General features: G+C 46.5%; 1 long non-coding RNA gene and 3 other non-coding genes across 4 annotated transcripts in view; all 4 read right to left on the reverse strand.

Moving 5' to 3' along the window:
- The window catches only part of LOC148638367 (uncharacterized), a 244,654-nt gene that overhangs the window by 79,503 nt on the left and 138,182 nt on the right, over positions 1–26,969 (reverse strand). The window lies entirely within an intron of this gene.
- On the reverse strand, positions 21,301–21,372 carry trnap-agg (transfer RNA proline (anticodon AGG)). Its single transcript has one exon. It is a non-coding gene; the product is annotated as a tRNA-Pro (tRNA).
- trnap-agg (transfer RNA proline (anticodon AGG)) lies at positions 23,485–23,556 on the reverse strand. The gene has a single exon. It is a non-coding gene; the product is annotated as a tRNA-Pro (tRNA).
- On the reverse strand, positions 25,674–25,745 carry trnap-agg (transfer RNA proline (anticodon AGG)). Its single transcript has one exon. It is a non-coding gene; the product is annotated as a tRNA-Pro (tRNA).

A 26,969-nucleotide genomic window follows, 5' to 3' on the forward strand; every position in this document is an offset into this window, starting at 1 on the left:
GCAATCATACTGGATTTGACTGGGATTCTGAATTGTCTCTTGCAAAGGTATTTGGGTTTGCTTGAACATTTAATAAATAAGTGATCTGAGACTTCCTAGCTTCCAGTCTATAATCTCACTGTAACTAAACTAGGATGTGATGTTTCGCAGATGTGCAGTGTGCCTTTACGCTTGGCATGTTCAAGACTACTCGTTGCGTGTGCTCCTCACTGCGTGTCCTGTACTGTATTGTGATTTCGTTGAGATTATCTACGAGGAGTACAGCGACTAGAACGCCTTGAACCTTTTTTTCGGTATATAAAAGAAAACGCTAAAGCACATACAAAGTAACTAACATTTCCTATATGTAGGTTTTCTGATTATATCTCTACTTTACTTAAATACCTTAGTGACAGGCGATTCTTTCCGATATTTGTTCCGGCGCGGTTATTGATCCCATACTAAAGATTATTTTTATAAAGAACATGTCACCTGCAAACTGGTATCGAGAAAGTTTTATAATATTACTTTTTATTTAAAAAAGTAAATTTATCATAACCTATATGATTTCTTACCAGCGTGGAGCTCGAATTCACAACCCCGAGATTAAGTGTTTAGCACTAGCTGCGCCACAGAAAAAAATGAAATCTCTTATTTACATTAAATACTGCGGCTCCTGACCTTTTCTTCTCGTCAGAGAAGAGGTCGGTCTGGTCTCCAGATTATCAACTATAAGATCAGACAGTGCTCCTTTGTAAAGCAGTGTTGGTTCACATTGCTTATATGGGGCAACACATCAACTCGATGATCGCTCGCTGTACACGCATGCCCCCCCTTCACTGAAATAACATAGACGAAGGAAACTCTCTTGTCTTGGGCTGCTGTCACCCGGATTCAAAGCGCGGGTAGTGCGGTCACAGCACAAAGTACTGACCACTATACCATCGCGGCGAGCTGGGACAGACTATCCTAAATTTTATTCAAATGCTCACAGTGTCTTTAATCTGATGGATTCATATACCGTGCTCATGAGAAAGTCACAAACCTGTCATCTACACACTGTTCCCAGAGCTGGATAAATTATTCCAGATTCTACAGCTCTCTAGCAATAGTGGAAATCAGGCTACAGGAATGGAGAAATTCTCTTCAAAATGTGGAAATATATTCCCGAGACGAGTCCTTTCTCAAAGGTCAACTCTGCTTGTAAATCACCCCTCCCCACATCGCACGGTGTAGCGGTTATAACCTTCTATTAACACACCAAAGGGCTTCAGTGAGAAAGCGGGCAGAAACAAAGCGATCTCTTTCATTTTTACGTTTTGCACGCCTGACGGGGTTTTACGGTGCTCTTTTCTACACTGAACTGATCATTTGGACATCGTAAGGGAAGAGAGACACATTTCTATGTAATCAGGAAACCAGGAATCCCAACCGTTACCCCGTTAGTGCCACAGAGAAAAAAAAAACGTTTCAACGAGATAAAATTGCAGGATAAACACATTTTTTTTCTTTTTCGTAGCGTTTGTGTTTTGTTTGATTTAGCGAATTTTATACACTTTATTTCTGACACATGAGTTAAAAGGCTGGTAGAGTATATTTAATACAAGAGCGCTGAACAACAATTTTCATCTACCGTATTGTAATGTTTTTTTTTTAAAAAAAACAAGTTAAATGGATATATAGTAAATGTTTTTTTTTCATATAATAGTGTTTATGGTCTGAAAAACATCATTCATTATTTAACAGACATTTGGTATAATTAAAAAAAAATACTCATTCACGAATGTTAAAATTTTTTACAATAACGTGTTCTATTGTGATCTTGCGCCCCGTGCAGCAATATCACCAGACAGTTTAATTGTCTTAGTTCAGGTGGGTAGCTGCGCCAGCATGCGTAGGCTGCAAAGGAACAAGTAAAAGGTTTATTCCATGCTGAAAAAAAAAGAAGAAAGAGAACACAACGTTTCGGCCGTGGAGCCTTCTTCAGGTGTGAGAGAGACAGGGCAGTAGGCAAAGGTAAAGTAGCGGGAGAACAAAGGTTGGGAGGGAGGAGGAGTGAGAGGCGGGAGCAGGGGACAGAAAGAGAGGCCAATCAAGAGGTGTGAAGTCAGAATTGGTGCAGAGAGGTATGAAATGAAACTTCCAATGAATGGAGAAAATTTGAAAAGAACAGTAGTCTGTCGTTAAGGGAAGGGAGAATGTGTGATCCTAGCTGCAGAATAATTTTAGTTTCGGTGGTCTTTCTGATGTATGAGTTTGGAAAACCGTCTTTGCGACCACTGGTGCCCGGCTAGCTCAGTCAGTAGAGCATGCGACTCTTTAGCTCAGGGGTGTGGGTTTAAACCCCATGTTGGGCGGTGTCCATCTCCTTATTAACAAAGTTTCCTGCTCATCCTTGACCCTCTTACACCTCGATGGTACTGAGCACGGTTTTCCAAACTCATACATCAGAAAGACCACTGAAACTAAAATTATTCTGCAGCTAGGATCACACATTCTCCCTTCACTTAATGACAGACTACTGTTCTTTTAAATTTTCTCCATTCATTGGAAGTGAAGAGAACAGAACTTAAGCTATTATTTATATAAATGTAGCCTGAGGCTTTTATGTGTTCTATAAAATCGAGGAGTCAACTGGATAGATTTGTTAAATATTTTAGTGATGGGTCTCCGTATTTGTGGTTATTGGAGGAAAGCAGGGATGAGGAGGAAATAGGTGGCACCCAAGTATGTTAAAGGAAAAAACTCAGCATCTTAAGTGATTTATGATGGTTTACAGTCCCTTTTCTGTCCTGTGGCTGTGATCCAATGACTGTGTTGAAACAGCCAGGGTTGTGCTTGCTCTTGATGGACTGGTATGCAAACCAAATGACAGACAAGCAAAGTGTTGTTTTACAATTCTGAAAGCTCGTTCAATGTGGCTCCTTGTGTTTTTATGACTCCTGTTATAGTGCTGGTCTTGTAATGTTGTTGGATTGTGCGCAGGTGTCAGAAGATACCGTCATAAAGGATAGGCACGACTTGGCAAAACAACACGCCAGCAAGCACTTCCCCACTTTGAAAGGAAGATGTTGGAACTGATTAAAGAGCTTAATCTGAACTGACACAGGAGAGAGAAAATCAAAGTTCTGAAAAGTAAGCACAAGGCACACCCTGCTAAAGAAATGTATTGCCTTAAAAAAATGCTTAGAAGGTCAGAGGAACAATTGTTGTGTTGTTTTTTTTTGCTCAAGTATTTTTATAAGTTTAATTTCCAGTTCTGTTAAAAATAAAACTTAACTTTACTGATTATTAGTCGGTGTCTTTTGTAACGATTTAGCTGTAATGATGTCTGCTTATTCATCTGGAGTGTTAAACAAAATTAATTCTGCAATAATACCGTAGTGTTTAATTTCAAACGCACAGCTGCTGTTCTCATTTGTTTCATGACTAATTATAATTGGGTATCTCATTAATAACTATGTAGCCTCATCAGGTGAATTGTCGACTAAATGCAATTCTTAAATTAAAAACTAACTGATTTGTCAGGAAATTTCGTTTGAATATAAATGAAACAGAAAAGTAATTGTATATTAATGTGGCCTACATATTATTCTACTAATCAGAAGTGTTCTGATGTACAGTCCTCTCCAGTTCGGGCTAATTAGTACAACAAGGCCGAGCCCTTGGAACCGGATTAAGCACAAGTTGAGCTGAGCTCCAACTTTGTTCCACATATTTTTTGCTGCAATTGAACTTGGAGCGGGAGATGATCTCCAGAATGTACCATACTAACTTAGTACGCGGCTGTGTTTTAACTCGGGAAGTCCATTGCATTTGACCCTATGGGTTTATATACATGGGTTTCTCTGCATACACTACCATAAGGGAGGAATGGTGAGTTAGAGGGAGGGCACCAGTTTGGTTTATCAAGAATTCACCAAACTGAGTAGAACTACTCAGTTCTCACAAAGTCTAGGCTAGGTGTTACACCCCACTGTGTTTATGTAGATTAGACAGTTCTACTTGGGGAGGGAAAGGAACTTTCAGTTTTCTGGTGTCATTGTTACCGTAAATTCTCCTATAATACGGCAAGCAAAATAATAGTATCCGGAATTTCCACAAGGTGGAGCTAATAAAGCTCAACCTCTCATGTTTGAGCTGTGGCCATCAAAGTCTTTAACGAAGATATTACTAATAGTAGTAATAATGAATGACCTTGGACGAGCTGTAAGTGTAAACTCAAAGTATTGCCCTGGTCAACATTCTTTTTTTCATTGACCCTCTTTGTAAAAGTAACACCACAGCATTTCGCAATCATGCATTTGTTTCCAATCATGCAAAGTACAGTAATTTTTGAGAATCAATTCACCATGCCTTTCACATGCTCATAAAAGAGATTGATTTAGGAACATAAACATATTACCGTATGCAAACTGTACTGTATACAGTATGTATATGTATATTTAATGTCTTAACTGTGCCCTTTAAGTATTGAATATTTATATGGAATTTTACCACTGAAGGGAAATCTTAGTGCCTGAGCATAAAAAGAATAGGAGCATACTGCAACGCGTGTGAAGGCCATAAACGATATTAATTTTGGAACTTAAACATACAGTATATGGCTGGTCTCGGTACTTTAAAGAAAACATACACACCAGTATTCCATTTCTCCCTAAACATTTTAAGCATCGAAGTCTTTAACTAACGTGATACCGGAGTCAACAAGCATACTTTTAGAATTTGATTAAAAGGGAATATAATATGGAATCGCGTATCTCAAGAAATTAATAACGATATGATTATAGTCGTGTACTGCGACAGGGCTGTGTAGGGCTGTTTCGCCTCTCTCTTCATGCGACTTCCCTTGTAGCCCACTGGTCTACGTGCCCGATTACCAACTCACAGGTTGTGTGTTCAAATCCAGCTGGTGCTGGACTTTTCTTTTAACAAACATTTCTTCGAAAAAATAGAATAGCAATATTATGGACAATCAATTGACTTTTATATTTCAAAATATCACAACATGATCGATTCTAAGTCATTTTTGATAACAATGAATAGTCACCTTCTTCCCTTCTGACAATGGTCCCTGCTTCTGCTTCCTGCTTCTATTGTGTGTGTGTGTAATAGAGTAAATTTTTATAGAGAAATGGAGGCTGGACAGTATGCGTTACAACATAAACATTTATATTGATTTAAATCGTGTTTTGATTTAAATCGCAAACGCATGTTTAATTATTTGTGTTTTTGTAATCATAATCAGACTAATGCAACATAAATTGATACAGTATCTTTGTCTTCTAAGTATCTTAATAAACTTTCAGCATAGCTTTCTACCCGTTTAGATTTATTTTTCTTGGGATTTTGGGATCAAACGTGGAAGGATTAGATTGTAATCGTTTACACTTTTCTAAAACGTATTTGAAAAATAAAATCTATACCTGCCCAGACTGTACGCCTTCCTAAACCCCGCCCTGACCACTTTCACTCCTGTCCTGCTCTTCCCCGCGCACCCCAGCCGGGCACTCTTCGGCCTCTGCCCGGGACGAATGTATATTTTGATCTTTACACCCGGCATGGCAACGAGGGAGTGTCTGCATTTATAACTTAGTTTTTAAAATTAGTCAAGCAATATGAAGCATCTCCTTTTACTTTTAAGTCCCTTAAATACATTGAGCACAGCTTTCTCACCACTTAAGATTACTTTTTGATACCATCCTTACACAAAGCAGAAACTTTCCGATGACATACAGAACAAGTGGAAAGATTACAGATTTTAATCGTCTTTAATTTTGTTACATTATACGTTTTAGGAACATTTCATCTAAACAAACACCATAAAACTATTCTCGATTGTATTTCTGAATGTTATGTTACATCTACAGTAGTTCACTGCTTTAAATACATTGAATTAAGAAAGTTAGATGTGGCACTTTAGATCTTTTTTTCTGAACCAGGGAAAACCTGATCATGTTTCTCTATAACAATAATAAAAAACATTATTTTACATATCACCTTTAAAAGTGGCATCTCATAGCAAAAAAGTAGATGGGAAAAACAGTTAAAAGGGACCAAAGTAAATACCAGACAAACGCAAACGCGTTTTTAATAAAAAAGCTTTTATTCATCCAGCAGAGAGACACACACACACACAGGTTTCCATTGACAAAAGTAATTGTTTTTTTACATTCCTCTTGTCTAACAGGAATGTTTTGTTTGTGGACAGACTGTTAGACGAGAGGAAAAGAGCACCTCCTTCTACAAAGCATTTCGTTGATCCGATCACAAATTATTTTCCAGTCGCACAAAGTAAGGGTTGAGAATCTCCGATTCACCATGCTACTAATGGTTTCCCGGAGATTGCAAGGAAAGGCACTTTTGCCTCTGGACCCATCGAAATTTACAGACGTGGTCCACCCCCAGTAAATTTCAAAAGTCACAAGATTTCGAAACATGAGGGCGGTGTAGCGGTCGGCTCTTGCTTTCCCGTCTATGCCGATGCACTGCAAGTACAACCCCCCCTCCATCTCCTGAGTGATGGGTAGCAGTTGGACATCTGGGAGAATTATTCGTCCCACTGGCGTCTGTGAATTCCGCTGTGCTTCCTGGGGGGAGATAGACGGCGGGGACAGCATCAACCAATTCCCATGCGGTGGTGAACGGAGAGGCCGGGATGGAGTGTCCTGAGGCGGTGTGTGCTCTGCGGGGGGCAGAGCTTCCGCCAGGCATTGCAACCTGCGTGGCGGGGAGAGGCACTTTTCGGGAGACAGCTGCTCAACTGTTTGACTGCTGGAACATACTGTCTCCTTCCTCTGCATTTTCAGGAGTGTCTCTAGCCTCCCAGTCCTCCCCAGTAATGCATCGTACTGCTCCCGCTGCTGACGAAATGTCTCCACACAGATGCTGCTTCTACAGGTTGGCACCCTGGCCAGTGGCCGAGAGCAGAGACCCACGGCCTGTGCCAAAATAACATAATTCATGTAAGAAATGAAGTCACACAGTAGTATTCATCAGTCGCGGAACAGAAGTCAAAATAAACTTTTCTTTTTTTCCGTCTTACCGCTTTCTTTTTTACTGTCCTGGTGGTAGATCGTTTCGCCCGTGCGGTGTTTTCTTGAAGAACAGGCTACGAAGAAATAATTATAATTGAATTTAAAATTCAAAACGGCAATAATACCTTGTAATATATGCTGTAATCACGTATTTCAGATGAAGTCTGCTGTATTTGCTTACCCTTCGCTCTTTGGAAGCTGGGGCGGCAGAAGCACCCCGTCTCTTCCCGTAAAAGGTCTTGGTCTCCATATTGTACTATGGTCGCTGTAGTGCAGGTTCGCAGTTTTTTTTTTGTGATGGGAGCTCACCCAATCCCTTTGTGTATTTATGCTATATTCACATGTACAGCTAGAATGTTCATTGTCTTCCAATGAAAGGCGGGTGCCTTTTGCCGAAGTCGGGAGACATTAGAGGCTTGCCACACCCGGACTGTTAAACCACCGCATTAGCACGTCAAAGCCCATTGAGGACCCGGGCGCAATAATTGTTTTGTCCCTTGATTTACTGATCTGCATTAATTATGGAAATCGAGTTCCTGCTCTTTGCAGACGACCTGGTCCCGCTGTCGCCCACAGAACAGAGGCTGCGCCAGAACCTGGCGCTGCTGGAGCAGCACTGTCAGACCTGGGCGCCGACAGTCAATCTGGACAAGACCAGAGTTATGGTTTTCCAGAAAAAAAGCCAGACCTCAGGGAAACAGGTACAAATTCACACTTAACAACACATTAACACCTAACAACGGGAGCAGGGACGAATAAGGCCAGTACCCACTATTGTTAAACATACAGAAAAGAATATTAAAGTATTGAATATTAGTATTGGCTTTAGTATTAGCCATACAGAACATTAAAGTGCCCCTTTTCCATTCAGCAGGTGCCTGAGCCGCTGTGTCCTATCTTCTGACAGTCACCGTTGTGAATGTCTGTAGAGTGTATCTTATTTTTAGTACTAAAATAAATACTTAGTACTTTAGTACTAAGTACTAAAATACTAGTACCGAGGGAGCGTCTGCATTTATAACTTCGTTTTTAAAATTAGTCAAGCAATATGAAGCATCTCCTTTTACTTTTAAGTCCCTTAAATACATTGAGCACAGCTACTCACCACTTAAGATTGCTTTTTGATACCATCCTTACACAAAGCAGAAACTTTCCGATGACATACAGTACAAGTGGAAAGATTACAGATTTTAATCGTCTTTAATTTTGTTACGTTATACGTTTTAGGAACGTTTCATCTAAACAAACACCACAAAACTATTCTCGATTGTATTTCTGAATGTTATGTTACACCTACAGTAGTTTACTGCTTTAAATACATCGAATTAAGAAAGTTATGTGTAGGACTTTAGATCTTTTTTTCTGAAGCAAGGAAAATCTAATCATGTTTCTCTATAACAATAATAAAAAACTTTATTTTACATATCACCTTTAAAAGTGGCATCTCAAAGCAATACTGTAGATCGAAAAACAGTTAAAAGGGACCAAAGTAAATACCAGACAAACACAAACGCGTTTTTAATAAAATGCTTTTATTCATTCAGCAGAGAGTGAGAGGGACATCCAGCAGAGAGAGACACACACACCGGTTTCCATTGACAAAATTGTTTTTTTTCAATTCCTCTTGTCAAACAGGAATGTTTTGTTTGTGGACAGACTGTTAGACTAGAGGAAAAGAGCGCCTCCTTCTACGAAGCATTTCGTTGATCCGATCACTAATTCTTTTCCAGTCGCACGAAGTAAGGGTTGTAAAGCGCGAAGTAAAGCGCTGATTCTTATGGAATGTGTTCCGCCGGGGATTCAAAAAAATTATTTGACAAAAATTTTTTTTCAATTCCTCTTGTCTAACAGGAATGTTTTGTTTGTGGACAGACTGTCCACAAACGTGAGACTGTCTTTCTCAGACTTACATTCCCGAATGTCCCCCGCCCCGGTCAACAATCCTAGGAAGAACACGAAACAGCCTGTTAATCAAATTTTTACAATTTTGTTCGGTCAGTTCTTCCTCCCAGAATTTACAGATTGCATCGATCAGTTCCTGCTTTGTGACGGGCTTAGCAGTTTTCCGAACGTAGTCTTTCAACGAATGCCAAACCATCTCTATCAGATTTAGATCTGGGGATTCGGCTGGAGTTTTCACCCAGTTCACTCCTTCTGCTATAAGCCTCGCCCTTGCTGCTGTGTGTTTCGGATCGTTGTCTTGAAAGAGACGGTGCCTTGATCCAAACTGCTCCCTGATATATGGGGCAGCATGCTGTGTGACCACAACTTCCTCGAAGAATACACGGTCCATAATTCCATCGAAAATAAGAAGTGGTCCCGGGCCTCTTCTAGATATACCCCCCCAGACGTGAGCCTTCAGTGGATGTTTGGGCTTTGGCTTGTCCACATATCTCCCCTTTTTGCAAAATGCCATTGTTGAAAAGTGTTCCAGAGCCACTGTTGTTTCGTCGGTGAAAAGTACATCCTGAAATGCCTCCCCCTGTTCAATCCATTGGAGCGCTTGCTTGAGTCTTTCCTCTTTGTTTTTTCATGGGGCATGTGTTAGTTTTTCTGTATCTCCATCCAAGCCTCCTGCGTACTCTTCTTATCGATGTCGGGCTAATGTTCGCACCGAGGTCAGCCCATAGCCGTCTTTGGACTTGCATCGCCGGTAGTTCATCATTTTCATCAGTCAGTTTGTCGACAGCTCGCACAATAAGACTTGAAAAAAAAGAGATCAGCAGTTAGTTTTAAAAATAATGTGCGTAGTTGTATTTACATGCAAGAAAGGTATTTTTAAAAATTTATTTACCTTTGAATCGTCCTCGGTTTAGATTCTCTTTGCCTCCTCTCCCCTTTATAATGCCATCTCACTGTGCTTTCAGAAACGAAGATGTCCAATCGAAGCCAACTGCTGTACAATGTCCCGTGTTGACTTCCCGTTTCTTTTCATCTTCATTATTTGGTGTGAGAGAGTCTTCGTGATTTTAGTCATTGTCCGTCCCCTTACCAAAGCGATACAGTGGTGCAGCTTGAATTCTGTACCTATATACTGTATGGTATGGTACAGATAAAACTTACACCATACCGATGAGCTAATGCCAGGGAAAGACAGTCCTATTTTATTTAAAACACAATACGCCAGGAAATGTGTCTGATGCATTAGCAAGTTAAAACAATTGGGTCGAAAATCTGGGCGTAACACCATTTCCTTTTTCTGATCATTCGCTTTCTGGATACACATTTCACCTGTCCTGTTCTTTGTTTTCCTGGTTTGCTGATTATGCCTGCTGTGGTCCACTCCTACCCTCACACCTAAAGAATACTATTTTAAATTTCTTGGCGCAGTTCATTAACCCTTGTATGTGCTGTCCGCGCCCAAATGCAATTTAAAAAAAGTCAAAAACCGCGCTCAAAATGCAATTTAGAGCTTAATAAGATACACTCCACAGGCATTCACAACAGCAACATATGAAACGTTTATTTTTTAATCGCTGTCTAAGGAAATCTCAGTATAACTTTGTTCATGAACAAACAGTGGCATGTTACATTATTATTAGTTTTTTTGTTAACAAGGCTCGCCAGCTAATGTGAATTGAAACCTGTCTTGCTAGCTTTTAAAGTCGTGCATGTGTAAACGACAATTGAAATAGAGAAAAAAGACCTGACTGACAAGCCGATACATACTCTTAGAGTTTGATTAATAGGGAATATAATACAAAAATATAGTACTAAAAAAGGTACTACCAATTTTAAAGGTGATTTTACTTTTAAATAAAAATTTGAATCCCCTGCGGAACACATTCCATAAGAATCAGCGGTTTTACAGTACATATCGCCTTTAAAGGTGGCTTCTCAAAACGCTTTACAGGATAAAAACAACCAGAACAGCAACAACAACAATATTGTATTTCATTGCACTTTAAAAACCAAGTAATAACTTAACTATACGTGCAAACGTTTCATATGTTGCTGTTGTGAATGCCTGTGGAGTGTATCTTATTTGCCTTGAGTCCTAGTTATCTCTCTCCCCCTTCCCCCCTCTCTCCCTCAATTCAATTCAATTCAAGGTGTTTTATTTGCATGACAGATGGGTACAATCAGTGTTGGGTATGTATATTTTGATATTTACACCCGGCGCGGCACCGAGGGAGCGTCTGCATTTATAACTTCGTTTTTAAAATTAGTCAAGTAATATGAAGCATCTCCTTTTACTTTTAAGTCCCTTAAATACATTGAGCACAGCTTTCTCACCACTTAAGATTGCTTTTCGATACCATCCTTACACAAAGCAGAAACTTTCCGATGACTCACAGTACAAGTGGAAAGATTACAGATTTTAATAGTATTTTATAGTACTAAACTAGCACTTCGTAGAAGGAGGCGCTCTTTTCCTCTAGTCTAACAGTCTGTCCACAAACAAAACATTCCTGTTATAGAGAAACATGATCAGATTTTCCCTGGTTCAGAAAAAAAGATCTAAAGTGCTGATTCTTATGGAATGTGTTCCGCAGGGGATTCAAATTTTTATTTATTTATTTTTTAATTGCGTATCTAAGGAAATCTCAGTATAACTTTGTTCATGAACAAACAGTGGCATGTTACATTATTATTTGTTTTTTTGTTAACAAGGCTCGCCAGCTAATGTGAATCGAAACCTGTCTTGCTAGCTTTTAAAGTCGTGCATGTGTAAACGACAATTCAAATAGAGAAAAAAAGACCTGACTGACAAGATTTAATTAATGCACATCAGTAAATCAAGGGACAAAACAACTATTGCGCCCGGGTCCTCAATGGGCTTTGACGTGCAAATGCGTTGGTTTAACAGTCCGGGTGTGGCAAGCCTCTAATGTCTCCCGACTTCGGCAAAAGGCACCCACCTTTCATTGGAAGACAATGAACATTCTAGCCGTACATGTGAATATAGCATAAATACACCAAGGGATTGGGTGAGTTCCCATCACAAAAAAAACTGCAAACCTGCACTACAGCGACCACAGTACAGTATGGAGACCAAGACCTTTTACGGGAAGAGACGGGGTGCTTCTGCCACCCCAGCTTCCAAAGAGCGAAGGGTAAGCAAATACAGCAGACTTCATCTGAAATACGCGATTACAGCGCATATTACAAGGTATTATTGCCGTTTTGAATTTTAAATTCAATTATAATTATTTCTTCGTAGCCTGTTCTTCAAGAAAACACCGCACGGGTGAAACGATCTTCGAAATCTACCACCAGGACAGTAAAAAAGAAAGCGGTAAGACGGAAAGAAAGAAAAGTTTATTTTGACGTCTGTTCCGCGACTGATGAATACTACTGTGTGACTTTATTTCTTACATGAATAATGTTATTTTGCCACAGGCCGTGGGTCTCTGCTCTAGGTTGTGTACTTTTGTCCAACTGAGCAATCTTGCTTTCATAAAATATACCAACATTTTAATGACTGATGATTAACATGCTGTTATACAATTCAAAATTAAAAGCTCAAATGCTGTACATGAGAGGTTAAGCTCCCCCTGGCGGTTTTACAAGGTGACGCCGGATAGTTTCCGGGATGACGCAATTAACCGCGTGATACTGCATGACACCGCGACACGCCCACCGGGGTATGCCGCGAAATACCCCACCCATTTTGAATTGCTGCATCTGTAATACCTTGTGATACATGCAAGACATCTGTACACGAAGATGTAATTACAATAAAATTGGCAATTCACAGAAAACCACAATTTGTATAATATTATTCCTCGATATCAATGATCAATTAAAGGATTTGAAGAAACAGCAGCAATAGCAGATGATTTTGGTTTTGAACCCATCTTTACACCTCAATAATCCATTTGTCCTCGAAAAAAGAAAAGACAGGCATATTTTGAGTCTCATAATTAAATCTTTCGTGTAAGGTATGCCATGTGAAAGCATGAAGTAAATCCCCTGATCTCTTTTGAACATGGATAAGGTATTTCTGATGGAGCGCAATGAGCAAAGATTTAATAAGCTACTCCTGCCGATGATTCAGCTTAAAGAAGTAAAGGCTTCACAAACAAAAGCAGCTCGCTACCACAGCCAATATTAAATATACTTGGTGGCACATTACCATTTGCACTGACTCAAAAGTTGTCTCGGCAGACGTTGTTCCCTACGTAAAGCTGAAAGTGCCAAAGAGCATTTCCATTGAGAAAAAAAAAATCTTTCTTGATGTTAAACATAGAGAGCCTGCCTTTTAGAAGTTCTCCCTCTAAACACCTTGTGCAGCCTCCCGACAGACTAACAAAAAGCGCCTTTTCACCAACTCAATTTATAATACGCCCCTAAAAACTCCCAACCGAATAACAATCCATCCGTATATTTGATTTCCAAGATCCATTCAAGGCAACTTGGCTCTTCGCAAGCAAATCATTTCAGGGAAGAAACTCAGTTTAGTCAACTACTGGTGCATTCAGCACACCGCTTGCTTGTGCTTGTCAGGGTGGCCAAGTGGTCTGTAGGGAAAACCGGTTCAGGGACGCCAAATATGTAATCATAGTGGCTCTCTGAAGGCACCAGTTCTGTAGGGTTTGGGCATTTACTGAGACAATTATTAATTGTAGCAGTAAATCACAAAGTTGATTCTTTTGATGGCTTTAGAATCCAACCATGCGGCATAACTCAAACAACGCGCACACACAGGTACTAATACACGGGGATACATTTATTAATACATAGAATATGCATATAAACCTAACAGATCTTATCGAGAGGGTTATCAGAATACAAAAGATATATATTCAATCAGTTACAAAGAGTTACACATATCAAGAGGACATACGTTCAGTATATCATTCATTTAGACCGTTTCATAAATGAACTTGGTTACAACTTCTACATTAGATACTCAAAACAAGTACATAACTCTTAGGAATTAAATTGATATCAACTGGTTGGGATAACAATTGAATTCTCGAGCTGTAATGCATTGAAGTTGAATACTCATCCAATCTTTGGGGATTCAGATCTCCTGCGGGCACAAAGAAACAGTTGCAGGCTGTTGCTGTCCAATCCGCGCTCTCTGGCTCCGTGCCAGGCTGTGCTGTGCGGCTTGCGACGGTGCGCTGCTGATGCTCACTGTTGGCTTTAACTAGCACAGTTTGTGCACAGGAGAAAAGATGACTGTGGGTCCCAGCAAGTCAGGAAGAGGACCGGTTCGTTCCTGATGAAGAGCTAGTTAAGAATAGTAATTCAGCTGTCCACAGTTCCGACCTGTTCACGAGGCCTGCTGCTGGTTACTCTCTGGCAACCTCCACTCTAGACTCTTAGAACAAAGGAAAGTTCTGGCACTCGGACACACTGGCCGTTCCGTGGTTGTCCGGGCTGAGTCTCAGGATGGTCAGGAGGCGCGCTGCGAGAATGTCCTGCCCTTGGGATTCTCCTTTGAATTCCCTTTAGAATTGTTGAATCTGAATCTGAATCTCAATCTGAAGCTCCCAGGCTCTCTGTGTTGCCTGTTTTTACCTGGAGGAACTTCAGCTCATTGATTGGCTGAAAGTTCCATGGGCATCAGAGTCCCACGTGGGTTACTCGGCCCTACCAGTCCCTGATTGGTTGATCAAGGTGAGATATGAGTCACTTACTCCTGACACTTAGTAATGCAGTCCAGATGTCCAACTGGCACTCCCTAGACAGATAGGCGCCAATGGATGACCATTGATCATGATAGCCAGTCTTTGCTAAGTGCATCCCCATTTGGGAACTGTCTCTTATCAATAGAAAACATCTTTAAATCAGCCTGCATGAATAGCTTCTCATTGGCTGCACTACATAGATGAACAGAGAGATGGGGCCTCATTTGGGAAAGCACAGCAACACTTAATTCTGTCTTATTAACAAGCATTGCCGCTACAAGTGAAAGACTGAAGTGAAATAGAGTGGGGACGAAGGCAGTGAAGAGAGAGAACGTGGGAAGAAGAGAAAAACGCAAGGGAAAAAAGCAGCGTCGTAAAAGAGGTGACGGAGCTGTCCTCTCTATAAGAAAGGTGCCATTGAGCCCTGCTCTCGCTTACGGCCACACCCCCTTGAGCAGGCCCTCTGACGTCACAGGGGCCGTGGTCAGCGTGAGAGCAGGAAGAAGGAGAGGAATAGAGCATTTGTTTGTCTCAAGTAAGACTTTGTTTTTTGTTAATTTTTGTGGTTTTTTGTGAATTTTTGGTTGATTTTTGAAGCCCTCCCCTTCAGCCTAGCACTGTTTGGGGAGGGGAGAGACTTTTGGTTTTTTGTTGTTGCTTTTTTGTTGCTTTCTGAGTCCTGTTTGTGTTTTAATGGAAGGAAAAAACATGGAGGCAGAGAATGTTATTGTAGTGGAGGAGGAGAGTGGTGTAGGAAAGAGAAGGATGAGGAATTCGGATCGACCCCCCCGGCGGGTTTTTGCAAGGGCGCATACTGTTGTGGTGGATGTGAGCGGTGTGGAGAAACCATCTGCGGGTGCTATTATCGCAGCGGTGCATGGCGTCTGTGGGGAGGGCTCTCTTTTTGCCTGCTGCCCCCAGACGCCAAAAGAGTTTGAACTGACTCTGTACTCAAAAGAACACGCGGACCCTGCCGCTGGCTGGAGCAGAAGGAGGTAGTGGTTTCCTTCCTCCACCTCCCGGCATATATCTCAGACGAGACTATCAAGGAGAAGCTGAGTAGCTGGGGGGTGAGAGTGATTTCGGACATCAGGATGCGCCACTACCCTGGGACCACCATTGCTGATGGCATGTAGCTTCGTTGCCATACAGCACCCGCTTCGCCACGGCAGAGGGGGACCAGTACTTCAGGGTCCTCCACGACCAGCAACAAAGGGTGTGTCATGTCTGCCTGGACTCGGGGCACATTGCCAAGGACTGCCCTGAGTTCCTCTGCTATGAGTGCAGACAGCCCGGCCACCGCGCCAGGAACTGCACCGCTGCCAAGTGCCCGGACTGCCTCCATGCGCTCATGAGCTGCAACTGCGAGCCGGAGCCGGAAGATCCAGCCGGAGCAGGAGCAGCTGCCCGCAACGCCGAGGTGGTTGAAGATGGACTACGAGTGGCCGCTGCAGCTGAGCATGGAGAGTTGCCAGCAGCGGCGCCCCAGGACCCCAGTGAGCCAGCAACGCCCCAGCCGGTGATGGGGGAGAGGCAGAGGGAGGCCCCTCCAATCCTGGGTACAGCGCAGCAGAAAGGAGCCGGGGACCAGCCAGCATCTCCACCAGCAGGGGTGCCCCGTTGCCCTAACAATCCTGCTGCATCCCACTCTGTGCCGCAAGAGAAGCAGAGGGAGGTTGCTCCACAACATGCGGCGGTGCAGCGTGGTGCAGCTGAGATCCTACGGGCACCACCACCACCAGAGGCGGCCCCTCAGCGTACCAGTGGGCTTTTGACACCCCAGCCTGTGCAGGGAGAGAGGCAGAGGGAGGAGGCGACGGCACCAGCACCACCACCACCATCACCGTCAGCGGTTCCCAAGCTTACCAGTGAGCCAGCAGGGCCCTCTTCTGGGTCCAGGCATGAGAAGCCTGCTGGGGTCAGCAAAGGCGCTGCTGCGAGGCGTGTGACCAAGCGGCAGCGGCAACGGCGAAAAGACCCTGGCAAGGTGGACATAGGCCCAGACGAAAAGACGCCCGAGGACCCAGAGGAGCCTGAGGGGAAGTGCCCGGTTGCCCTGCAGCGGCCACAAGACACCGGCCTGCCAGGTGAGGGAGCCTCTTCAATACTCGGTCAGGCACCGTTGGCAGAGACTGAGGAAGGGGAGTTGGATATGGTCGTGGGAGGAGAGGTAGGGGAAGTGGTGGAAGTAGGAATGGAGGATGGGTGTCTGGAGATGGATGGGGTGGAGAGGGAGGACAGGGAGGAGGGGGAGGGGAGTGGGCAAGCCGGGGTACAACCGCCTGGGCCCTCGAAGGCTGGGATCCAGTGGCACCACGTCAGGCCTCAGCCCAACCTGAAGCCCAGTTCAAGAGTTGTCCGCAGACCCATCCCTGATGTCTCTGCGGTGGCGGAGACAGGAGGTGGGGAGGAAGCGACAAGTGTTGGCAATGAGAATGTGGCAGAAAGGGCGGGGGAACTGTCGCGCGGGCCGGAGAATTAATTTCACTCTTATGGCCATATGCGTGATGGCAACTTTCACCTCTTTAAACACCAACGGGCTGAGGGACTGACCAAAGCTGGGGGCAGTGTTAGCTCTGCTGGGGCGGACGGATGTTGTCTGCCTCCAGGAGACCTTCTGGGACGAGGAGTGTGTCCGGAAGGTGCGAGCACAGTGGGACGGGGAGCTGTTTTACAGCAACGCCTCCAGCCTGTGCAGGAGGGGGGTGGCTGTGCTGGTGAGGAGGGGAGTGTACGAGAGCGTAAGGCTCCTGCACCGCGACACGGAGGGCCGGCTCCTGCAGGTCTGTCTTGGGTTTCCTGGACAGTCCGTGCTGCTGAGCAACATCTACGCCCACAATGGGGAAGCTGAGCGGCTCGCCTTCTTCAAGCAGCTGGAGGCGAGCTGCTTTCAGCAGCCAGGGCTGGTCGTCGGAGATTTTAACTGTGCACTGAGTGCGCTCGATGTCGCGGTTGGGATGACCTTTAAGAGCAGCGCTGCTCGCAGCTTCCTGGAGCGCAGTGCGGAGGCTCACGGGTTCGTGGATGCGTGGCGTCAGGCTTATGGTGCACGGAGGGACTTTTCTCGGCGGCAGGTCGTCGAAGGTGTCTCGAGACAGAGCCGGATCGACCTGTTGCAGGGGCACATGAGTCTCTTCCCGTGCCTGAGCCGGATGCACTATGTGTTCACGACCCTGAGCGACCATGCTGTGCTTCACTTCTCTCTAGCAGGGGCACAGGAGGACCGGGGCCCCGGCCTCTGGTGCTTTAATAAGGTCAGAAAAGCTGGTCTGGTGGGATAATCTCAAGTACGCCATCAAAGAGTTCAGTATCTCGTATGGCCTGTCCCGGGGGCGGGAGAAGGCCAGGCGGGAGAGACAGCTTCGGGCTCGGATCACCTCAGAGCTCGGGCTCCTGGCAGATCACGGCGGGGGCTGCGAGCTCTTGCTGGAGCTGAGGGGTGAGCTGCAAGCCCTGGAGGAGGAGAAGTGGAGAGGAGCCAGGGTGCGCAGCAGAGCCCAGTATCTTGCCAAGGGCGAGAAGAGCACGAGGTTCTTTTTCGGCCTGGAGCAGGAGAGGCAGCGCAGCTCCTTCATCGAGGAGCTGGTGGGAGAGGACGGTGTGCGGCTCTCTGCCCCCGAGGCCGTTAGGAATGAGGTGTTTTCTTTTTATAGCGCCTTGTTCTGGCCGAAGTGGTGGATGAGCAGCAGACCCGGGCCATGCTGGCTTGGGTGAGTACCCGCCTGTCACAGAGCGATCGTGAGCTCTGTGACAGTGCGCTGAGCTTGGAGGAAGTGCTTGAAGCACTTCGGGGCTCGTCTCCTAACAAGAGCCCTGGGTGGGACGGGCTCTCCTCCAAGCTCTACAGACACTTTCAGCAGTCCCTGGGGCCCCTCCTTCTGGAGGTGTTCCAGGAGATTGCCAGGACCGGCGCTCTGACCCCATCTATGAGAAGGGGGGTGATCTCTCTTGTCTACAAAAAGCAGGGGGATCCCTCCCTTTTGAAAAACTTTCGCCCGATCAGTCTGTTGAACACAGACTATAAGATACTAACTCGTGTTCTCTCCCTCAGGCTCGGGAAGGTTCTGCCCAGGATCCTGTCGCCTTCGCAGACCTACTGCGTCAAGTGGAGAGACATCGCGGACACGGTGTGCTCCATCAGAGATGTTGTGGACCTTATGCGGGAGCAGCCGAGGGGTGGATACGTCCTGAAACTGGACCAGGAGAAGGCCTTCGACAGGGTGGAGCATTCCTTCCTGTTTGAGGTCTTGAAGAGCTTTGGCTTCGGCGAGGCCTTCATCTCCTGGGTGAGGCTCGTGTACAAGGGGATCGTGAGCTGTGTCAAGGTGAATGGTTCCCTCACGAGCTTCTTTCCAGTGACCTTGCCTGGGGGCACCGCCACCTCGTTGATCTACCAATATGCTGACAACACCAGACTGACGTTGGCAGAGGTGGCGGAGATCTTGGCCATTTTAGAGGTGGTGCAGGCCTACTGCGCTGCCTCGGGCGCCAAGGTAAACTTGGAGAAGTCTGAGGTCATGCCGGTGGGGAGGGCAGACCTTGCCCCGCTCTTCGGTTACCCTTTCAGGGTTGAGACGGGTCACCTGAAGGTCCTTGGCATCTACATTAACGCTGATGAGCAGACCACTGGGCTTCTCCTGTGGAAGGAGAAGCTCATTAAGATGAGGGCAAATTAAATCGGTGGAGACACAGGTCCCTGACCCTAAAGGGAAGGGTCCTGCTCGTTAACACACTGTGCCTGTCCCTCTTGTGGTACCCACTGTCTGTGATGCCTCTTCCTGAACGGGTAGAGAATGAGATTAGGCAACTGGTGGTGGGATTCGTGTGGGAGGGGAAGCCTCCGCGGGTCACTCATGACACCCTCATTGGGAAAATCTCCAGGGGTGGGCTGAAGCTGTGTGATGTAGGCCTGAAGCTGAAAAGCTTTAGGCTGAAAGTAGTGAAGAAGTTCCTTGACCTGGATAATGTCAGCATTTGGAAGATTGGTATGGGAAGCTACCTCGAGACTTGCGGGGGCTTGGGGCAGGAGACTCTCCTGGTGAGGCTGACTCCGGGGTTGATAAAACATCTGCCCTCCTTTTACAGGGAGGTCCTGCTGGCGAGGGGGTAGTTCATGTCCCAGCATGTCTCCTACACGCCGGAGACCCGGGCCCAGATTCTGGAACAGCCTCTGTTCCTCGACCCCCTGCTGGTGTCTCGATGGAACAGGCAGCTCTACGAGGCTGGCATATCCAAGGTCAAGGATCTTCTTTATGAAGTAAAGGACGGATTTCTGCCCACCCAGGCTATTGTCGACGCTGTGCGAGAGGTCGACGACGAGCTGCCTGTCAGTAAGATCCGTCAGGATTACGAGCAGCTCAAACTCGGTCTCCCGGACAGTTGGCTGGAGAAGCTCCATCTACAAGACGGGGCAGCAGGCCCGGCCTGGCCGGAGCTGAGGGTGAAGTGGGGGGACCGTGGGGTGGACCTCCTGGGGTTCACCACCAGCATGTTCTACAGGCTGATGGTGGCGAAACGCTTCAGAGTGCCGGTCTCAGAGGTGTTCTGGGGTAAGATCTTCCCCCAGCTCGAGCCAGGGCATACTTGACGGATCTGCTGGATGGCCTGTTTCGCTCTGTTCGAGGAGCTGTTCTTGACGGGGTGCCCTGGAAAGAGCTGTTCCTCTTTGGGTACCGCGGGTCTGAGAGGGGGGTTAACGCCATTTTAGTGAACCTCCTCCTCAGCCTAACGAGGACAGCTGTCTGGGAGAGGAGGAACCTCATGATGTACAATGGCCTGAAGCCAGACCTTGTCAGGCTGTGCATTGCCAGGGTGAAGGACTGCTTCTCTCTCAGCCTGGCCTACTGCAGGGCTGAGAGGCGGATGGCCGACTTTCGCAGAATCTTCTTAAAAAATAACATCTTTGTGGACCTGCGGGAGGAAGGCCTGTACTTCCGGCTCTGAGATGGGGGTGTCTTTGAACAAAAGACACACACGGCTCCACCCTTTTCCACCCCTGAATAGCATTGGCGAGTTGAATAGCATTCAATTCACATCGAATAGCATTGGCCCCTGAATAGCCCCTGAATAGCATTGGCGTAGCTCAGCACTGGGCCACTGGGCACAATTTCCCACCGTTTCCAGAGTGTAGTGGTTATCACGTTATCACGTTAGACCGTTACACAGACAGTTTCCATGAGACTTTGGACTTCCGATATTTAGAAGGATCCGTTTTTCAAGAAACATTTAAATTGATTCTTTTATCAAGCTCGTAGTTTTCCTTCAAATCTTGAAAGCTCTCAGTGAGAACATCATAGGCTGCAGGACGCCCCGTAACTTGATTACTTCAACAGAAAGAAGAGCAGACAGCTCGACAAATATGTGAGGCGCAGAGAGCGCAAGGCGAGCTGCACACGTTTCGGTGGCTGAGAGAGGGCAGTTTTTGCTTCTGCATTTCCCAAGTAAGGACGCATGACAACAAGCGATCGCGGTGCTCATCTACGACACAGTGGTGATGAGTTTTCAGTACGTGTTCTTTTGAACGAGCAATGAGGTTGCCGCCATGGACAGCTGACTGCACGCTCTCATTGTGCCACGTGATGAGAATTCACCAGGCTCGTTCAGTCATTAGTCACATTCCATCGTTTGCCATAAGCAGACGCTGCGAAGTGATGTGGATATCAGTTCCCAGTCTTGTGGAAGAGGAGGAAAAGAGCACACGAGGGCTCGTCCGGGAGTTGAACCCGGGACCTCTCGCACCCTAAGCGAGAATCATACCACTAGACCAACGAGCCACAGCAGCACGTTCCATTTCAATCTGTCAGCGAGCTTGAGGATGGGGAGAGGCGCCATTCGCTCGTCCAGTCAGACCTTCATCAATAAGTCAAGAAAGCTGCAATTACACGACTGCCTTGCAGACGAAGGGCAGTGAACTGTGCCCGGTAAGAGGGGAACAAGCGGCACTAGGTGACGCCGAGGCATAAGTCCCAGCGAGGGGGGTTGGCTTGTATGGTACAGCGCTTGCTTTGCATGTGGGAGATAGCAGGATCAATTCCCGCATCCTCCAGGTGTGTGCTTAGAGCTTGATGTGCCGAAAGGTGTCCTTTAGCCTGTGGTCCCGCCTTACATGGAGAGCATCGTGCAGCTGTCAAGCGTTTCGCAGCAACGCCCCCTTTTCATCTTCTCTCTGGCTTAAGCGTCACTCCGCCCCTCTCTCTTGACATTTCATGTCAGCATGTCAGAAGTCCGAGTGACATTTTTAATGGCTGAGTGAGGGCACGATGCTGAAGCAGAGAGGCCACTTCAGCCACAGAGACTTGTGCTAGGTGAGATCTGAAAGACGGACTCGCAACAGAAACAAACCAAAAATGTATCGGTGAGATCAAAAGGCAAATGCAACATTCAGCAGAGGGCGTCTAAAGATTAGGGAACGGGCGACTGAAATCCATGTGAGGCAAACTTTCCGGTGTGTGTACTGCAGCTGGGCTTGTTGGCGTAATTGGTAGTGCGTCAGTCTCGTCATCTGAAGGGCCTGAATTTGATCCTCACACGGGGCAGGGCTGCTTCCTCTCTTGCTCTTTTCAAACACTTGCGGCAACTGTTCGCTCATAACCACGTCTGGAATGCGTGACCTTTACACGGGCGAGAAGCAACGCCGCATCCCTTTTCTAAAGAACATTCACATTCAGAAATAAGTCAAGAAATTTGCCATTACTTTCGCTCGCACTGCTGTCAGCCTGCCCATGTTGCCAAAGAAAGATTCACTCGGCGTCAACATGACAGAACAGCGATCACTTGAAAACAATGTTCCACACTCCGTAAGCAAGAACTTCAGTGTTTGCAGTCACCCGATATGCCGATAGTCAAAGGAGCGCAAAACACGAAGCGTCAAAAGACAAGATGAGTGGATGGAAAGAGCGTTGAATTGATGAGCACAAAAGTTCAGCTCGTACAATAGGCAACGAAGGTCTCAGCGTCGTCATCGCACTTGAAAGGACTGCCTTGCAGACCAAGGGCAGTGGGCGGTGCCCGGTAAGAGGGGCAGAGGCGGTTAGACATGATGCCGAGACGCATGAAGCGAGGGGGATTAGCTCAAATGGTAGAGCGCTCGCTTAGCATGCAAGAGGTAGCGGGATCAATGCCCGCATCCTCCAGGTCTGAGTTTGGATCTCCGGAAGCCCGGTGCTCTTGTTTAGCTTCTGCGACTTCTGACAGGTGCTCCTCCGTTGCGGAGAGAATGTCCTTCAGTTGTCAAGCGTTGAAGGGCCACACCTCCTTCCCAACCTCAGTCTGCACTGAGTGCGTCTCCGGCATTTTCTCGTCCAATTTGTCAGCTTAGCAAGTGAAAAGTATATCCGAGTGAAAACAGTGCTGATAATACTCTCACGAATTGTTAGAAGACGTGCTTTTGATCATCGATTGCTTAACAATCACATTCGTTCGACTTGAGCCATCAAGCTCGTAGTTTTCCTTCAAATCTTGAAAGCTCTCAGTGAGAACATCATAGGCTGCAGGACGCCCCGTAACTTGATTACTTCAACAGAAAGAAGAGCAGACAGCTCGACAAATATGTGAGGCGCAGATAGCGCAAGGCGAGCCGCACACGTTTCGGTGGCTGAGAGAGGGCAGTTTTTGCTTCTGCATTTCCCAAGTAAGGACGCATGACAACAAGCGATCGCGGTGCTCATCTACGACACAGTGGTGATGAGTTTTCAGTACGTGTTCTTTTGAACGAGCAATGAGGTTGCCGCCTTGGACAGCTGACTGCACGCTCTCATTGTGCCACGTGATGAGAATTCACCAGGCTCGTTCAGTCATTAGTCACATTCCATCGTTTGCCATAAGCAGACGCTGCGAAGTGGATATCAGTTCCCAGTCTTGTGGAAGAGGAGGAAAAGAGCACACGAGGGCTCGTCCGGGAGTTGAACCCAGGACCTCTCGCACCCTAAGCGAGAATCATACCACTAGACCAACGAGCCACAGCAGCACTTTCCATTTCAATCTGTCAGCGAGCTTGAGGATGGGGAGAGGCGCCATTCGCTCGTCCAGTCAGACCTTCATCAATAAGTCAAGAAAGCTGCAATTACACGACTGCCTTGCAGACGAAGGGCAGTGAACTGTGCCCGGTAAGAGGGGAACAAGCGGCACTAGGTGACGCCGAGGCATAAGTCCCAGCGAGGGGGGTTGGCTTGTATGGTACAGCGCTTGCTTTGCATGTGGGAGATAGCAGGATCAATTCCCGCATCCTCCAGGTGTGTGCTTAGAGCTTGATGTGCCGAAAGGCGTCCTTTAGCCTGTGGTCCCGCCTTACATGGAGAGCATCGTGCAGCTGTCAAGCGTTTCGCAGCCACGCCCCCTTTTCATCTTCTCTCTGGCTTAAGCGTCACTCCGCCCCTCTCTCTTGACATTTCATGTCAGCATGTCAGAAGTCCGAGTGACATTTTTAATGGCTGAGTGAGGGCACGATGCTGAAGCAGAGAGGCCACTTCAGCCACAGAGACTTGTGCTAGGTGAGATCTGAAAGACGGACTCGCAACAGAAACAGACCAAAAATGTATCGGTGAGATCAAAAGGCAAATGCAACATTCAGCAGAGGGCGTCTAAAGATTAGGGAATGGGCGACTGAAATCCATGTGAGGCAAACTTTCCGGTGTGTGTACTGCAGCTGGGCTTGTTGGCGTAATTGGTAGTGCGTCAGTCTCGTCATCTGAAGGGCCTGAGTTTGATCCTCACACGGGGCAGGGCTGCTTCCTCTCTTGCTCTTTTCAAACACTTGCGGCAACTGTTCGCTCATAACCACGTCTGGAATGCGTGACCTTTACACGGGCGAGAAGCAACGCCGCATCCCTTTTCTAAAGAACATTCACATTCAGAAATAAGTCAAGAAATTTGCCATTACTTTCGCTCGCACTGCTGTCAGCCTGCCCATGTTGTCAAAGAAAGATTCACTCGGCGTCAACATGACAGAACAGCGATCACTTGAAAACAATGTTCCACACTCCGTAAGCAAGAACTTCAGTGTTTGCAGTCACCCGATATGCCGATAGTCAAAGGAGCGCAAAACACGAAGCGTCAAAAGACAAGATGAGTTGATGGAAAGAGCGTTGAATTGATGAGCACAAAAGTTCAGCTCGTACAATAGGCAACGAAGGTCTCAGCGTCGTCATCGCACTTGAAAGGACTGCCTTGCAGACCAAGGGCAGTGGGCGGTGCCCGGTAAGAGGGGCAGAGGCGGTAAGACATGATGCCGAGACGCATGAAGCGAGGGGTATTAGCTCAAATGGTAGAGCGCTCGCTTAGCATGCAAGAGGTAGCGGGATCGATGCCCGCATCCTCCAGGTCTGAGTTTGGATCTCCGGAAGCCCGGTGCTCTTGTTTAGCTTCTGCGACTTCTGACAGGTGCTCCTCCGTTGCGGAGAGAATGTCCTTCAGTTGTCAAGCGTTGAAGGGCCACACCTCCTTCCCAACCTCAGTCTGCACTGAGTGCGTCTCCGGCATTTTCTCGTCCAATTTGTCAGCTTAGCAAGTGAAAAGTATATCCGAGTGAAAACAGTGCTGATAATACTCTCACGAATTGTTAGAAGACGTGCTTTTGATCATCGATTGCTTAACAATCACATTCGTTCGACTTGAGCCATCAAGCTCGTAGTTTTCCTTCAAATCTTGAAAGCTCTCAGTGAGAACATCATAGGCTGCAGGACGCCCCGTAACTTGATTACTTCAACAGAAAGAAGAGCAGACAGCTCGACAAATATGTGAGGCGCAGAGAGCGCAAGGCGAGCCGCACACGTTTCGGTGGCTGAGAGAGGGCAGTTTTTGCTTCTGCATTTCCCAAGTAAGGACGCATGACAACAAGCGATCGCGGTGCTCATCTACGACACAGTGGTGATGAGTTTTCAATACGTGTTCTTTTGAACGAGCAATGAGGTTGCCGCCTTGGACAGCTGACTGCACGCTCTCATTGTGCCACGTGATGAGAATTCACCAGGCTCGTTCAGTCATTAGTCACATTCCATCGTTTGCCATAAGCAGACGCTGCGAAGTGATGTGGATATCAGTTCCCAGTCTTGTGGAAGAGGAGGAAAAGAGCACACGAGGGCTCGTCCGGGAGTTGAACCCGGGACCTCTCGCACCCTAAGCGAGAATCATACCACTAGACCAACGAGCCACAGCAGCACTTTCCATTTCAATCTGTCAGCGAGCTTGAGGATGGGGAGAGGCGCCATTCGCTCGTCCAGTCAGACCTTCATCAATAAGTCAAGAAAGCTGCAATTACACGACTGCCTTGCAGACGAAGGGCAGTGAACTGTGCCCGGTAAGAGGGGAACAAGCGGCACTAGGTGACGCCGAGGCATAAGTCCCAGCGAGGGGGGTTGGCTTGTATGGTACAGCGCTTGCTTTGCATGTGGGAGATAGCAGGATCAATTCCCGCATCCTCCAGGTGTGTGCTTAGAGCTTGATGTGCCGAAAGGCGTCCTTTAGCCTGTGGTCCCGCCTTACATGGAGAGCATCGTGCAGCTGTCAAGCGTTTCGCAGCCACGCCCCCTTTTCATCTTCTCTCTGGCTTAAGCGTCACTCCGCCCCTCTCTCTTGACATTTCATGTCAGCATGTCAGAAGTCCGAGTGACATTTTTAATGGCTGAGTGAGGGCACGATGCTGAAGCAGAGAGGCCACTTCAGCCACAGAGACTTGTGCTAGGTGAGATCTGAAAGACGGACTCGCAACAGAAACAGACCAAAAATGTATCGGTGAGATCAAAAGGCAAATGCAACATTCAGCAGAGGGCGTCTAAAGATTAGGGAACGGGCGACTGAAATCCATGTGAGGCAAACTTTCCGGTGTGTGTACTGCAGCTGGGCTTGTTGGCGTAATTGGTAGTGCGTCAGTCTCGTCATCTGAAGGGCCTGAGTTTGATCCTCACACGGGGCAGGGCTGCTTCCTCTCTTGCTCTTTTCAAACACTTGCGGCAACTGTTCGCTCATAACCACGTCTGGAATGCGTGACCTTTACACGGGCGAGAAGCAACGCCGCATCCCTTTTCTAAAGAACATTCACATTCAGAAATAAGTCAAGAAATTTGCCATTACTTTCGCTCGCACTGCTGTCAGCCTGCCCATGTTGCCAAAGAAAGATTCACTCGGCGTCAACATGACAGAACAGCGATCACTTGAAAACAATGTTCCACACTCCGTAAGCAAGAACTTCAGTGTTTGCAGTCACCCGATATGCCGATAGTCAAAGGAGCGCAAAACACGAAGCGTCAAAAGACAAGATGAGTTGATGGAAAGAGCGTTGAATTGATGAGCACAAAAGTTCAGCTCGTACAATAGGCAACGAAGGTCTCAGCGTCGTCATCGCACTTGAAAGGACTGCCTTGCAGACCAAGGGCAG

Source organism: Lepisosteus platostomus (genome assembly GCF_059453375.1).
Source record: "Lepisosteus platostomus isolate fLepPlt1 chromosome 5 unlocalized genomic scaffold, fLepPlt1.hap1 SUPER_5_unloc_1, whole genome shotgun sequence".
Lineage (NCBI taxonomy): Eukaryota > Metazoa > Chordata > Actinopteri > Semionotiformes > Lepisosteidae > Lepisosteus > Lepisosteus platostomus.